Source organism: Protopterus annectens, chromosome 4.part0 (genome assembly GCF_019279795.1).
Source record: "Protopterus annectens isolate FY-2018-M chromosome 4.part0, PAN1.0, whole genome shotgun sequence".
Classification (NCBI taxonomy): Eukaryota; Metazoa; Chordata; order Ceratodontiformes; family Protopteridae; genus Protopterus; species Protopterus annectens.
Window position 1 is genome coordinate 1,336,679,665 of NC_056733.1, and position 12,476 is coordinate 1,336,692,140.

A 12,476-nucleotide genomic window follows, 5' to 3' on the forward strand; every position below is an offset into this window, starting at 1 on the left:
AAAACACCTCCCAATGGCAAAAGCATAAAGTGCATAAGGCATAAGTGGGAGAGGTGTTATGAGGATAATTTATTTATTTATTATTTGTTGACCGGGAAAGTCCAATTAGGACAGATTCTATTTTCAGTGGAGGCCAGGGAGAAATGCTCCAGGCATGTCTTTGGAATGTAAGAGGGAACCAGAATACCTGGAGGAAACCCACGCAAATGCAGGGAGGACATGCAGACTCCACACAGAAGGCATCCCAGCCAAAAATAAAACCATAGAACCTCTTGCTTTGAGGCAACAACATTAACTGCTGCACCACTATGCCTCCCACATTGTGCAGCACAGCCACGGTGCACAGTACCGTATACATTGGTGTATGACTACAGTTCATAGAGCTGAACATACGAGGGCTTCATCTGCATACAAAATGCATAAAGGACCCTGAACTTATATCAGTAAGCATGAGGTTACTGGAAGAAGACTGGAGGTAGGGGCAAATTAATTAACAGACTGGAAGGGAAAAATGCAAAGTTAGTGCAAAACTGTTTAAAGGAGGAAAGATTATTGATTTAATTAAAAAAAACTGTTTATTTTACTGTCAAGTTGTCCTTATGTATACATGATCAAACTGCTGAAGGGATCAACACTTTTACTTGATATAATTTATTGCTTATGCATGCATGGTCAAACTACTGAAGGAAACTATGGGAAAACACTTTTATTTGGTGTTATTTTAGTGTTTGTGCATACATGGTTAAACTACTGAAGGAATCAGTGAGGAAAATGTTGTTATTTTAGTGCTTCTGCATGTATGGGTAAACTACTGATGGGATCAATGGGAGGAAATAACTTCTACTGATTTCATATGAGTGCTTGTGCATACCTGGGCAGACATTTAAAGGAATTGCTGGGGGAGGTAATTTACTTTTTTGTCATGTAAGTACTTGTGTATACATGGTTCATGGATTGCAAAGTAGATACAAACTGTGCAGTAATGCTCTTTTCAATGGACATATGTATAGCACAGGTATTTGGCTGAATCTCAAGAATACTTTATTAGCATATGTTGCCTTGCACAATTTCTCATTTATATCTCATGCTACTTAATAGGCTTGCAGCAAATTGCAGGTAGCATACATTAGTGTAAATGGTCTCTATGACTCACTGTCTAGTAATGCTCACTCACGGACATTGTGGATACCCGTACTGCATTTGAACAATGACTATGCATACCAGTCATAATTTTGTTGGTGTAAAATAATATTTTTTTTATAAAAGGTAAAGCACAAATAAAGTAGGTAAACATACCAAATGTTCCTTTCCCCTAATCTCCTCATTAACAATTCATAAACAATATGATCAGTTCTTTGTTTATTAGGTTATTAGTTGTGTATAGTACTTTATTCCACAGACTTGCCTCAAGTATATCCTTTTTCATTATATGTGCACACATTATCAATGTATAACTTGAAGGTTATAATAATACCATATTCATCTCTTTACAACCATGAATACTCACTCTATTTATAAACAACAACAGAGAAGTGTGCCCGACAGTACTTCGACCCAAAGAAAAACACAGTTGCATACTTAAGTCCGATACCAGAAAATGGCCACACAATAAAGTCCGAAGGGTGCTCTCTTTATTCAACTTAACGCAACAAAATGCATAAAGCGTTTTCGTCTTAATCCCAAAGACTTCATCAGATAAATGAAACAAAGTGAGCAGTCTTATTAAATACCCCTCCCCTAAATGAATCATCCAATAAACATTTTAATTCAATAATTAAATCAATTATGTATTTCATTTAATGTTAAAATTACTTTAAAATCATTTCAAAGTCCTAGTCTTATATAGTTAATAAGGCATATCATGAAAATACATAGAAAAAATAAAAATAAATATAAATATGAATAATAAACACACAAAAAGCCTTATAATGTATTTATAATTATTTGTTATGCCAGTATTTGGTTAAAAATGTTGAATATGTGTAATAAAATACTTTGAATAGTAAAATGTTAAAATGTAACAAATAGTATAATAGTAAGTAGTAGAAGACAAATGTGGCCTGTTGATGTGCTATACCACATCCTATTCACCTCTCTGTTGGCTACCAAGGTTTATAATTTAGCTGCTCTTAGTTTTAAAACTGGTGCCAAAGAAAGATGATCATTTAAACCTGGGTCATTGTTGGCTTCCAGTTTTAATTGCCAAAACAATTCTTGGAATTCTACAGTGGTCTCCCAAGGCCCTCCCCGTGGGTCCACTTCTATTTTTTCTATAACATAAAATCCATAGTTTGCTAATGGACAGGTGGTATAGTGTCTAAATAGGTCGTTGGTCTCATCCTTATTCTTAATGTCAAATGCTCAAGCTCACGCCACTCTCCTACCCTACCCCAATTTCAACCCACCCCATTGTACCCTACATTTATACTCTAACCACTTTGACTCTACCACACTCCTTTCTCTATCACATAAACAATCCATTTTCACAACCAATCCCTAACCACTCTCCCTTTTCCACCACATCATAAGCCCCACCTCTAATCTATAACACCCTACTCCCTCTCTACACTTAACCTTGCTATTCACTTATTGACATAAATTACCCCTACATAACTTTCTCAACCACCCCTCCACTTCAACTCCCACAAATCATATACCTGATGAACACAAATTAAATACCACTAAATTATTTCTCTTTCTAAACCAGCACTTCACGCTCTCACTGGATCTCCTCCACTCTCCTACTCATTGCAAACTACACCATGCTTCTCTTTTACCTAACCACCACACTATTTGTCCTTCTTGCACTCTCAACTTCATACTACACTAAACTATTTTACCTGAAACCATCTCCTACTCTTACCTTCACCTCTAATGATAATGACTTCTTCCACTCATACACTATCTACACTTCCCTTTATAACTTTTCCAATATTTACCTCCTCAAAATTAAAATATTATATTATACTTCTCCCTCCTGCAGACCAAATCTAAAGTAATTCACCTACTACCCCTACCATCGACAACTCACCTTAATCACAAGAACTCTCCTTCTAGCTGGAAACATTCACCCCAACCCTGGTCCCTCTACCTCTACACAACCCCAAACTCCCTCCACTGCAACCTATCACTCCTTCCACTCCCAACCATCCTTTACCCAACCTCCTCTACCCTCAAAAAAGTAACCATCTACTCAATGAACATTCAAAGCCTACTCAATAAATCCACCAAACTCTACTCATGGATTGCTCAGACCTCCCTACATATCCTAACTCTATCTGAAACCTGGCTAAACCCCCCACATCTCTAGCAATGAAATCTTACCACCTGGTTATAACATATATCAGTTAGACAGACTCTCAATGAAAGGGGGTAGCATTGTCATCCTCTACACTAAGCAACTTAACCTCTCCCCCAACCTATCCCTTTACCATACTTTGACACTGCTGAACTATTAATTCTAAATTGTCACCTAAACACCCATACAAAATTGCCATAGCCTCCCTTTACATCCCTCTCAGTAATAAAATCCCCCATCCTTGTGCACATACTGTCATGGATCTCAAACAATATATCTTATGAAACTATCATCCATGGGGGGTGTTAATATTGACTGGACAAAACTAATGTCTGACAACCCTAACCTCAGCATCAACTGTCATGGCTTCAGCCAACTTATCACATCCCTTACATGCATAAATAAAAACTTTAATACCAGCTCAATCCTAGACTAGATCCTTACAACTGAACCAAGCATCTACCATAACCCCTGTACCTTACCTGACACCTTGAGTGATCATGTTCCCACCCATATCCAAAGACACTTTCTCCAACCACCCAAGGTACACTTTTAGAGAGACCACTGAAAACCTTCAAGCTTCAGTGCTGAAGCATTTAACACTAGGCTATCATCCATTAACTGGTCCTGCCTCTGTCTTCTCCTCAGTGAAACAGTACAAAAATTCAACCAGATTTTCCTTGATATTCTTAACTCTCTAGCATCCATAAGGAAAATTAGGATAAAAGCTAACTACACCCTGTGGCTTACAAAAGATGCCCACTCCATTATGCATAAAAGAGACAGTGCCTGGAAATTCTGCCTTAAAACCAAATCATCGTCACTTCTCCAAAATTACAAAAAACTCAGAAACCTTACCAAAAAAAAAAAAAAAAAAAAAAATAGAGACAAGAACCAATTCTACAATACAACCCAAGTACAGAGGATGTCAGAAGGAGTTGCATTCTGTCTTTTTGGATTTAGAGAAAGCATATGACAGGGTGCCTAGAGAGGAGTTGTGGTATTGTATAAGGAAGTCGGGAGTGTCAGAGAAGTATGTAAGAGTGGTACAGGATATGTACGAGGGTAGTGTGACAGCGGTGAGGTCTGCGGTGGGAGTGACAGATGCGTTTAAGGTGGAGGTGGGATTACATCAAGGTTCAACTCTGAGCCCTTTCCTATTTGTAATGGTGATGGACAGGTTGACAGACGAGCTCAGACAGGAGTCCCCGTGGACTATGATGTTTTCAGATGACATTGTGATCTGTAGTGAGAGTAGGGAACAGGTTGAGGAGACCCTGGAGAGGTGGAGATATGATCTAGAGAGAAGAGGAATGAAGGTCAGCAGGACTAAGACAGAATATATGTGTGTGAATGAGAGGGAGGATAGAGGAATGGTGAGGATGCAGGGAGTAGAGGTGGCGAAGGTGTATGAGTTTAAATACTTGGAATCAACAGTTCAGAGTAATGGTGAGTGTGGAAGAGAGGTGAAGAAGAGAGTACAGACAGGATGCAGTGGGTGGAGAAGTGTCAGGAGTGATTTGTGACAGACAAGTACCAGTAAGAGTGAAAGGGAAGGTCTACAAGAGGGTAATGAGACCAGCTATGTTATATGGGTTAGAGACAGTGGCATTGACAAAAAGGCAGGAGTCAGAGCTTGACATGGCAGAGTTGAAGATGTTAAGATTTGCACTGGGTGTGACGAGGATGGACAGGATTAGGAATAAGTATATTAGAGGGTCAGCCCAGGTTGGAAGGTTTGGAGACAAAGCCAGAGAGGCAAGATTAAGTTGGTATGGACATGTGCTTAGGAGGGATTCAGAGTATATTGGGAAAAAGATGCTAAGGATGAAGCTGCCAGGTAACAGGAAAAGAGGAAGGCCTAAGATAAGGTTTATGGATGTGGTGAGAGAGGACATGCAGGTGGTTGGTGTGACAGAGCAAGATGCAGAGGACAGGAAGAAATGGAAACAGTTGATCTGCTGTGGCAACCCCTGATGGTAGCAGCCGAAAGAAGAAGAACCCAATCCTGCCAATATTGTAATCCAGAAAAATTCTGGAACTCCATCAATAAAATAATTCACCCAGGAAACCCTACTACCCCTAATTCCTACCCAATAACTCCCCCAAGAAACTGCCACCCTTCTTAACAATTACTTTATAGACTCAAACTTACTCAAACAGATTGCAACTCCAGTCCCCTCTCCACTTCACCTACTCCAACCAACAGAACCCCCTTCTCCCTGAAACCAGTTTCTACTGCCTATATCAAATCACCCCTGCTCAAACTTGAATCTTATTCTCTCTCTACTGATAACTTACGTCCACTCTTCTCAATATTTCAGCTGATGCTATAGCCTACCCTATCACTCTACTAATAAACAGTGCCATCTAAGAAGCCACAGTCCCCAACATTTGGAAATCCTCTATACAATACTGTTACATAAAGGTGGGAACCCTATTCTTTCCCCACTCTGTAAAATCCTCAAAAAATTCATTCATACTTAGCTTCTCAAACTATTAATTCATGAAAATGTTTTGATTCCCACTGCCCTATCTTTTACTCATACTGTAACTGAGGCTAGAGACAACAACTAACTTGTTTCCTGCCTATTCCTTGACCTCTCTAAAGCCTTCAATACTGTATCTTACTCTTTGTAACCACATTTTTTTAAAACATTTATTGGTTTTAACATACAATCAGTAAAACATAGTAATTTATACAACCAGTTAACAAATAAAAAATTTTAACATTCATAAAACAACAAATGTATTTACAAAGACATCCACAGTTAAATACATCACCTAACATAACTATAATACATTACAAAGGTTCCAAGTCTTTTTTTAACAAACTTTGTAAAGTATCCCACATATTATAGCTGGTTGTTTCCTAGAAATTCTTGATTTAATAGTCATTAGTTCCATTTGACATAACGCTATTAAAACAGTTTTAAACTCATTAAAAGAAGGAGGGGCATCTGAAATCCAATTTCTAGTTATAATCTTTTTAGCCACTGCTAGAATTGACCATAATAAGGGAAGTTTAACCTTTTTAACATATTTTGGTATGGGGGTATTGAAGAGGATTAGTGATTTAGATATTGTACAATTATCTGTAAAGAGAGCCTGTGGACAATTAGTTGAATTCCAATATTCCTTTGGTTTTATACAATCATGAAACATATGTGCCCAGTTAGCATTTATCTCTGGTGTATATCTCTTACATATGTTATCTTCTTTATTCATTTTGCTCATTATTAACGGGGTGTAGAAGGACCTGTGTAAGAATTTCCAGGCATAAAGTTTCCATTTAATTGAGGAAGTTGTTTTAGAAGCTGATTCCACTATATGACTTTTAACTTGTTGTTTTGGAGGTTCTCTATTTATGGAATTGAAGTAGTTCCAGTAATTTTCTGGACAATTGAAGGTTTCATCTCTAATAATTTTGTGTATGTGAGAAAGCGTGCCTTTATCTGAAACCTTCTGTTGTAAATTTAGTATCATGTAATCTATCAGTATTGGAACAGATTCATTAGTTATTGGTGTTATTAAGTCTAGTTTATTAGAAAGATATTGTCTGAAAGCCTATATCTCTAAACAACAAGTTTCATCCAAATCAAATTCTTTGAATTAAAACAATCTAGATTTTTAACTTTATTATCCTGCAGCATCTGATACCAGTACATTAATTTATTCTGCTTGAATAGCAAAGTTTCATCAGGGTTGATGATAAGAGTATACCTTGTGTATAAGTTATGGGAAATAAAATGAAGATTCATTCCTTATATTTAGGATGTTTATATATAAAGTTATAAAAAGTAATAATAATATTTATTGGGTAATCTGATGTGTGTCTCAGTGATATGGGTACAGTGCAAAATTCTTTGAGTATCCATAATATGGGATTATTTATAATAATATTTTGTGTGTTAGTGGTGTACTAGTTAATTACATGCTATTCCCAATATTTTTTCCATTTCAATATATGAATTATCTATTAGCAGAGATATAGTTTTGATAACAGAGGAAATAGAATATAAATCAAAGTCAGAAATGGCTATACCTCATTGGGACCAATTATTGATATGTGTCCTTAATGCCACTCTAGGTCTATGAGGTGCCTAGAAGAATTTCAACATTAATGAGTTTAATGTTTTAATGATTGTTTTCATTGGTGGGAGTAGTATTGATTGTATTACATATAATATATTCAGGAATATAATCATTTTTATAATTGTAAGTCTATCCTCCATGGAAAAAAAGGATATTATTCCAACTTTTAAACAGGGTTTGTATGTTTTCAAGACATTTACTGTAGTTATATTGAATGATTGATTTAATATCTCTTGCTAAGATAATTCCTAGATAAGTTATATGACTTGAATTGAGTATATATTTATGTTGAGCTTTTTTAAGAATATTTTTCCCTAAATGTATTGGCAAAATCTTTGTTTTTTCTTCATTAAATGTCAGATCTGAGATTTTCTTAAAGTCTGCCATTGTGTTAAATAATGACTGTATAGAAGAGTTGTTTCCTGCCTTTGTAATTAATAAATCACCAGCAAAAAGCTGAATTTTAGATACTGTATTCTCATTTATTTTAAATCATTCTATGCCATTGTTGTTTCTAATTAAATTAGCCCAGGGCTCCATTATTAAGGTAAATAATAAAGGGGAGAGTGGACACCCCTGTTTAGTACCATTTAATATGGGTATCTTTTGAGAGACATATGTGCCAATTGTTATTTATGCCAGTGCTCCTTTATATAGATTTTCAATCATGTTTACAAATGCATCAGATAATTTTGTACACCCCAGTAAGATAAACAAGAAGTCCCAACTCGAAGAGTGAAAGGCAGAGTTTATGTCAAGGATAATTAGTGTCAGATCCTTCTTATTTTTATTTGCATAGTCTATTAGAGTTAACATTCTTCTTATGTTGTCTAAAGTATTTTTATTTATAATAAAGCCTGTTTGATCTATGTCAATAATGTTTGGAAGAATTGTCTTTAATCTGTCATTAAATATGTTCATAATCATCTTGTAGTCAACAGTGAGCAGTGAGATGGGCCTATATGATGAACATCTTGTAGGGTCTTTATTGGGTTTCAGAAATGGTGAGATAAAAGTGTATTTCCAAGGTGGGGGATAGTAAATTCAGTCTGAGCTGCCAGGAAAATATTATGTATTAATGTATGAACATTTTTAGAGAATATTTTGTAAATCTTGGGTATTATACCATCGTCACCTGGTGCTTTGTTTAACTTGAGTTTGTTTATTTGAGTGACAATGTCTGTATATGAGATGGTCTTATCCAATAACTCAACCTGTTGTTTATTTAGTTTTTGTCCATGTATGTGGTAATACATTTCTTTATTTTATCTTTTGGGTCTGTATTAACTCTGTTATTGTTTATTTTATGAAAGTAATCTTTGAACTCATCTAGAATTTCTGATAAATTAGGAACATTTTTTCCCCTGAGGAAAAAATCTCTTTGATATGATTTTCTTTGTTAAGTCTTTTTGTTTTATTTTTAAGTTTATTTAAATAGTTGGGATTTATTGAATTTGTTAGGAATTTATATTTCTCTGGGTTTATTTTGATTTTGTGATTTAAAAATTCTTTGTACTTCTCATTTAACTTATTTATTTCTTCTATAATATTTTTATTTGTGATATTTCCCTTATTATTGAGCTTAAAAGTGTCTAGCTTATTTTGTATGTCTAGTAGATCTTTATCCCATGTTTTCCTTTTATTATTATACCATCTTATACTTTGCCCATATAGATATGATTTCAGAGCATTTTATATATATATATATATATAAAATCAAAATATCTGGTATAGTGTTTATTTCTAAGAAGTTTTGTGTCTCCTTATTTATAAATTCTTTGAAGTCTTTTAGTTGAGTTAAGTAGGCAGGAATTCTTCTAATCTGGGTATTGTGTGTTACATTTACCATAAGTTCAAAAGTGATAGAATTATGGTCCAATATTGGGCAGGAAATGACCATAGATTTAGGTAAATCTTTTACAAGTTGGTTAGAAATCAGAACTCTATCTGTTCTAGAGTAAGACTTGTGTCTGTTAGAAAAAAAGTATATGGTAGTGATTTAGTGTCAGCTTGATTATTAATGTCACTCAAATTATATAAGTTAATAAAGTCTTTTAGATGTTTTGGGCTAGCTGTAATTTTCCTCTTCCCAAGGGTAGTAGTATCATTATCATATAGAGTACAATTGAAATCACCTGGTAATATGATGTCTCCTTTAGAATGGAGTACTATTTGATTGAAATGCTGTTTCACTGTGGTAATACCTATGCCTGGTATCCAATATATGTTGATAAATATAAAAATCTTTCTATTAATCTGTACTGTAACCATGCGGAACATTTCCTTGTCATCCTTGTATGTCTTAATAATTTTGGGAATAGGTATGGATTTGTTCTACAGGATAGCTACCCCCCTTTTTTGTGTATGTTCCAAGCTGACTAAAGTTATGTACTTGTTGGTTTCTAGCTTATCTATATCTTTTTTAAGAAGATGAGTTTCTTGAAGAAATATTAGATTAGTTCTATGCAGGTTAAAATATCTGATTAAACTTCTCCTCTTACATGGGTTATTTAACCCATTAATGTTTAGGGAGATCCCTCTCAAGGTTACCATTTGACATATATAGCATAAGGTAAAATATGTTTAGTTTATCATTTTTTATACGGATTAGTAAGCCATTCCCTCCTATAGATGTTAAATTAATCAAGGCTTTGACTTGTGAAGTTTCTATATGAACATGTGGGTCTTTAAATTTTATTAGAAATAAAAATGTGATTATGAGATATGATGTGGATGTCAGAACTGTAATCATACTGTAACAATAATCAAATAAAATAGTGTTAGGATTGAACTTCATACCCAGCCTGGAGTTATAAACTCAGAATTTGAGTAGTTACAACTACTCGAGTTACCTCTCTAACTATAACAGCAGAACTCTAGCTACCACCTACTGTCATATATATATTAAATGAATGAAAAAGACACAGCAACACACCCTCAAGATAAATGCTTCATTACAGAAGAAGCAGATAATCTCCAGAATTATGGTAATTGTAATGAAGCAACCAAGTTCCACAAAGAATTAAAACCAAAATTGTTTATTATCGTAAAAACATCCAGTAAGCGCTTTCGCTTAAAAGCTTCTTCAGACTGACAAACATACCATTTGGTCCAAGTTCTTATATAAAGAAATTCAAAAACACTGAAACCAATCACAGTCAATTACTAATTAAAAAACTTTTAAAGGTATACAACTGGCTAGTGCATATATGCAGAAAAAATATATTAACACATAGAAACATAGATCCTAGCAGCTAAAATCATTATATACAGAAATATATACATACAAATAAAAACATGATGTATGGTTATATAAATATTATCCTGCAATCTAAGTCTTTTTAACCATTTAGGTATTCTACATTTTTTAAGTAAGGGTTTTATTGTTGCCCTTTCATTTAAACCATGGCCCCTATCCGCCCTAAGTATAATAATCCAATTATTTTCTCTATACTCGGTGTGATTCTTGATATCCCCTTCTCTTATGTTAGGGGAAATCAACTCAAGAACTCTGAACCTAAAATGATGTTCTTCACCATAGCGAGATATATGTTTCGCTAAAGCATTATGGTTTGATTGCTTCCTAATATGATAAATATGTTTGTGGACTCTGCTTCTAAGGATCCTATTAGTTTTTCCAACATAAAAAGATTGACAGACCTGGCATACAGCTAAGTTTACAAGATTTGAGCTTTTGCAGGTAGCTCCTACATGAAAACTAAAGTCCTTCTTTAAATCAGGATGGTAAAATCTGTCACTGATGTCAATATATGAACAAAAATTACATGTTCCACAGGGTCGTGTAGACCCTCCTGTATCAGTGACTTGATGATTGCCCTGTTTGTGACATAATAGCCTCTTCAAGTTCTTTCTATTTTTATATGTAAATATTGGTTGCTCACCAACTATTTGGCTAATGTCTCTATCAACCTGAAGTATGGACCAATATTTTCCAAAAATTTCTACTAATTCTTTGTTGTTCAGAGTATAAAATAATGGAACCTTAAGGGAAGTAAAAGTCCCAATTTCAGTACTACGAATATCTTCCTTTTGTGGACCAAAATAATATTTATCAGCTATATCTCTGTGTAAAGTTGGAATATCTGATAAATTATTTGAAATCTCATGTATAGTATAGCCTCTTGATAAAAGTCTATCTCTTAAGCCATCAAGTTCATCATTGAAACAATTGTCCAGGACACTTAGCCTAGATACTCTGAGGCCTTGGCCTCTGATCAAATTTTTAAAAATATATCCCGGATGCATACTTGATCTCATAAGAAGTGAGTTCCTATAACATGTTTTTCGATACACTCCTGTATTGATTAAGCCATTTGGCAACTTCTCAACATATAGGTCCAAATATTATATCCTCGTATAGGACCAATTCATTGTATATTTTAAACACTCAACCATATTGTTAAGTGTATTATGAAATGCTAATAATTCTTCCACACTACCTCTCCATAGTAAAAAGAGGTCATCAACGAAATGTCGATAGAACAATACATGTATCTGAAATTCTTTATTTCTGCTAAGTATTGTTTCTTCCCAATGAGCAAGGAACATATTTGCATAGCTATTTGCACATGGGGTGCCCATTGCAACCCCATGGCATTGTATATATAGCTCATCATTAAAAGTAAAAACATTATTCTCCAAAACTTGCTCCAAAAATATGTTACCAAATCTATTTGGATAGGTGAAAAATTACTATGTTGTATAAGATATTCATTAATATATTGTATGCCAAGGTCATTTTGTATCACTGTAAAGAGAGATTGTACATCAAGTGTCACAAAAAGTACATCTTCTAAATCAGATATGTCTCTAAGACAGTCATATAAGTCAATTAGAAATTGTTTAGAATCTCTCAGGACAGAAGTATTTAGATTAATAATAGGTCTAAGATATTTCTCCACATACACAGAGAGCAGCTCAGTGACCCAACCTCCTCCAGCCACTATCGGTCTCATTGGTGGGTCAGAGGAATTTTTATGTATGTTTGGAAGTCCCTGTATCAATGGAATGAGTGGATTTGAAACACAAAGATAGCCAAATGTTTCCTTACTAATCAGACCTC